Below are 4902 nucleotides of genomic sequence, written 5' to 3'. Positions count from 1 at the left end.
ATACTGAAACCACAAGCAACAAAAGCAGAAATCAAAGTACTAAACAACTTAAGAATGATTTATTTTTTGAAAATGGTAGGCTAAAAAGCCACTATTCCATGTTATCAGCATCTTAGTTTTTCTTAATATTCTTTGGTTAAAACTCTAAAATTATGGAAGATTTGGTTACCTGTATAGCATTTTTAAAATGGTGTTTGAGTCTTCAACAGTTATTTAACTTGTTAATTGGAACAGGTCTAGAAGCTTCTCAGTTTCAGCATAAAATTGGATCTAGTTACCTACATCAGTAAGTAAGCAATTTTTGAACATTTGCTGTGCTGTACTGTATTAGGTACTGGATATATCAACTTCAGTAAAAGACTTGGCTCCCATGAATCTTTAAAGTTGAATGTGGATCCAAGCCTTAGACTAAAAAAAAGTAAAATGTGGTATTATAGTTTAGTATTTTTCCTGACATTATTTTATAATTTATGTTATTGTAATACTTTCAGAATATTATTCATAATCAAGAACAATGAAGTATGTACATTTTCTTAAACTTTTAAATTTACAGCCAGATTTTTAGATTCTCTTATTTAATTTAAAATGTTAGAGACAGTTTTATTAAGGAATTTAAAAAATTGAGTCTCATTGCTGCTATGTGTACATAAAGAAATTAGTTTCAAAATATTGGGATGTTAGAAACTGCATCAGTTCTTGCTTGTGGTTAAGAGTAGAGCAGGCAGATTGAAAACACAGGAGTAAGAGGAAAGTTTTGGAGTTAGTAGGAGTATTCTATATCTTGATCATAGTGATGATTACACTGATATATACATTTGTCAGAAGTCGTTGAATTGTAATCTAAAATTAGTTTTATCATATATAAATTTTATACCAATATATTTATTTAAAAAGAAAAATGTGAGACAGTGCCAAGCTGGATGAATCTTAAGCTGGAATCAAGATTTCCAGGAAAAATAACAACCTCAGATATGCAGATGACACCATTCTAATGGCAGACAAGGAAGAGGAACTAAAGAGTCCGTTAATGATGGTGAAAGAGAAGAAAAAGCTGGCTTGAAACTCAATATTCAAGGTCGGAACCTGTGGCTTAAAAGGGCAGCCCATGCCAAGCCCTTCCTCCCTCCGTCCATCTCTGAGACTGTGAGAGTGCCTCTTCTCCATGAGAGAGCATCTCCCTCCTGTTGCCATGTACCGGTGCCTGGTGAAGTGCTGCTGCTGACCCGTGTCGAGCCTGCTGCCCTGAATTCTGTGGCTACTGACGCCACCGCACTGCTGGGCCGGACCCATGGGGCAGTGTGCTGCAGCCATCGCAGCCCTGCAGCCAGGGCTTGTGCCATCCACTTGGTGACACTACAGCAAGGTGGCAGCCAACGGCGAGGATGACCTCATCTTCTTCAATATGGTGGAGGGCTTCTTCGACTGTAGTGCCAGCATCGTGGAGGACAAGTTGGTGGAGGACCTCAAGACCCAGGAGACCGAGAAGCAGAAGTGGAACCCAGTGCATGACATCCTGTGCATCACCAAGCCCTGTGATCATATGATGAGCCTGTCCTTCCCCATCTGGCATGACGACAGCTCCTAGGAAGTCATCGAGGGCTACTGGGCCCAGCACAGCCAGCACCTCATGCCCTGCAAGGAAGGTATCCATTATAGCACTGATGTGAGTGTAGATGAAGTTAAAGCTCTGGCTTATCTGATAACATATAAGTGTGCAGTGGTTGATGTGCTATTTAGGGTTGCCAAAGCTGATGTTTAGATCAGTCCCAAGAACTATACTGATAATGAATTGGAAAAGATCACAAGGAGGTTCACCATGGAGCTGGCAAAGAAAGGCTTTATTGGTCCTGGCATTGATGTGCCTGCCCCAGACATGAGCACAGGCCAACTGGAGATGTCCTGGATTGCTGACACCCATGGTAGCACTATAGGGCACTCTGGTGTTAACGCCCATGCCTGTGTTACCAGTAAGCCCATTAGTCAGCATGAAATCCACAGATGGATCTCTGTTACTGGTCAGGGAGATTTCCATGGAATTGAAAACTTCATCAATGAATCTTCTTACATGAGTATTTAAGGAATGACACCAGGATTTGGAGATAAAACATTTGCTGTTCATGGATTTGGTAATGTGGGCCTGTACCCTATGAGATATTTACATCGTTTTGGTGCTAAATGTGTTGCTGTTGGTGAGTCTGATGGCAGCGTATGGAATCCAGATGGTATTGACCCAAAGGAACTGGAAGACTTCAAATTGCAACATGAAACAATCTTGGACTTCCCCAAAGCAAAGATCTATGAAAGGAGAATCTTGGAGGTTGACTGTGACATCCCTGCTGCCAGCGAGAAGCAGCTGACCAAGTCCAATGCACCAAGAGTCAAAGCCAAGATCATTGCTGAAGGTGCCAATGGACCAACAACTCCAGAAGCTGACAAGATTTTCCTAGTGAGAAATACCATGGTTATTCTAGATCTCTACTTGAATGCTGGATAGTGACAGTATCTTACTTTGAGTAGCTAAAGAATCTAAATCATGTCAGCTATGGCCGTTTGAACTTCAAATATGAAAGAGATTCTAACTACCACTTGCTCATGTCTGTTCAAGAGAGTTTGGAAAGGAAATTTGGAAAATATGGTAGAACTATTCCCATTGTACCTACAGCAGAGTTCCAAGACTGGATATCTGACAAAGACATTACGCACTCTGGCTTAGCTACACCATGGAGCACTCTGCCAGGCAAATTATGGACAAGGCCATGAAGTGTAACCTGGGATTGGACCTAAGAACAGCTGCCTATGTTAAAACCATTGAGAAAGTCTTCAAGGTGTACAATGAAGCTGGTGTGACCTTCACATAGACCAGGCTGTGGCGGACTTCTTCACTACCCTTTTCACCTCTTCCTCTGCAGACCTATCACAAGTTTACATGTAACCACAGAAATCTCTTTCTCATGACTTAATAGATAATAGACACCATTCTCAACAAGTCAATCCAAATCAGCCCCTTAAGGAAAAAAATAATAATAAGGTTAGGGAATCATACATAAGATAATAAGTGATAGTAGAAATTAGCCATGCCAGAAAGTCATTTGGGCATTTTGCCTTTAAATAACATATATATATATATATATTTTCCATCTGCTTGTGCTGCCTTTCTCCATGGCTGCATTCCAGAACATTCAGCTATGGTCCTAGGAAGGCACATGTTATCCAAGACCAGTCAATCACTTGCCCTGTCAGCTCTGAACAAGTCTATCAGGTGCTTTGACACATTTAAGAAACAGGTATATGGCATTTTCACGAGCTAGCATGGTCCTTAAGTGATTTATTGCTATTTTATATCAGCAAAATAACTCAATTTTATAGGTTACAAGCAAAAACAACGACAACAAAAACTTGATGCATTTCATTCTTTTAAAATAAAATAAGTACATGCTGCTGTAAGAAAATTGCCTTTAATCACTTAACAAGCCTAACCTTGACTCAAGAAGTGAATGCCTATAAACATAATAAGTGAAAAAGCTAATATTTTTATAAGATAAAACAATATCAATTACAGCTTGTTAGTTGCATATTGTCACCTCACATGCTATCAAAATAATGCTCAAAATTCTCCAAGCTACGCTTCAGCAGTACATGAACTGTGAACTTCTAGATGTTCAACCTGGCTTTAGAAAAGGCAGAGGAACCAGAGATCAAACTGTCAACATCTGTTGGATCATCAAAAAAGTGAGAGAGTTCCAGAAAAATATCTAACTCTGCTTTATTGACTATGCCAAAGCCTTTGACTGTGTGGATCACAACAAACTGTGGAAAATTCTTAAAGAGATGGGAATACCTGAACACCTAACCTGCCTCATGAGAAATCTGTATGCAGATCAAGAACAGTTAGAACTGGGCATGGAACAACACCCTGGTTCCAAATGGGGAAAGGAGTATGTCAAGGCTATATATTGTCACCCTGCTTATTTAACTTGCATACAGTGTAAATCATGAGAAATGCTGGGCTGGTAGAAGCACAAGCTGGAATCAAGATACCTGGGAGAAATATCAATAACCTCAGGTATGCAGATGACACCACCCTTATGGCAGAAAGCAAAAAAGAACCAAAGAGCCTCTTGATGAAAGTGAAAGAAGAGAGTGAAAAAGTTTGCTTAAAGCTCAACATTAAGAAAACTAAGATTGTGGCATCTGGTCCCATCACTGTATGGCAAATAGATGGGGAAACAATGGAAACAGTGTCAGACTTTATTTTTTGGGCTCCAAAATCACTGCAGATGGTGACTGCAGCCATGAAATGAAAAGACACTTGCTCCTTGGAAGAAAAGTTATGATCAACCTAGACAGCATATTAAAAAGCAGAGATATTACTTTGCCTACAAAGGCCCATCTAGTTAAAGCTCTGGTTTTTCCTGTAGTCATGTGTGGATGTGAGTTGGACCATAAAGGAAGCTGAATGCTGAAGAACTGATGCTTTTGAACTGTGGTGTTGGAGAAGACTCTTGAGAGTTCCTTGGACTGCAAGGAGATCACACCAGTCAATTCTAAAATAAATCAGTCCGGAATACTCATTGGAAGCACTGATGCTGAATCTGATGCTCCAAAACTTTGGCCACTTAATGTAAAAAACTAACTCATTAGAAAAGACCCTGATGCTGGGAAAATTTGAAGGCAGGAGAGGTGACGAAGATGAGATGGTTAGATGGCATCACCGACTCAATGGACATGAGTTTGAGCAAGCTCTGCAAGTTGGTGATGGACAGGGAAGCCTGTCCTGCTGCAGTCCATGGGGTCGCAAACAGTCAGAGAAAACTAAATGACTGAACTGAACTGAACACGGGAGGGACACCTGGGTAGCCAAGCTAGCAGGTAAATATAAGAAAAAAGTTTTGAGCAAGAGTA

The 4902-nt window shown here is 40.3% G+C and overlaps 1 pseudogene; it reads left to right on the top strand.

Moving 5' to 3' along the window:
• The first annotated feature begins 1189 nt into the window (after positions 1–1189).
• Positions 1190–2858, top strand: LOC101104722 (glutamate dehydrogenase 1 pseudogene; annotated as a pseudogene).
• Positions 2859–4902: the final 2044 nt, after the last annotated feature.

The sequence above is a fragment of the Ovis aries genome, chromosome X, assembly GCF_016772045.2.
Source record: "Ovis aries strain OAR_USU_Benz2616 breed Rambouillet chromosome X, ARS-UI_Ramb_v3.0, whole genome shotgun sequence".
NCBI classification, from domain to species: domain Eukaryota; kingdom Metazoa; phylum Chordata; class Mammalia; order Artiodactyla; family Bovidae; genus Ovis; species Ovis aries.
The sequence above is the reverse complement of the archived record's forward strand: the minus strand, read 5'-3'. Positions and strand labels throughout refer to the sequence as shown.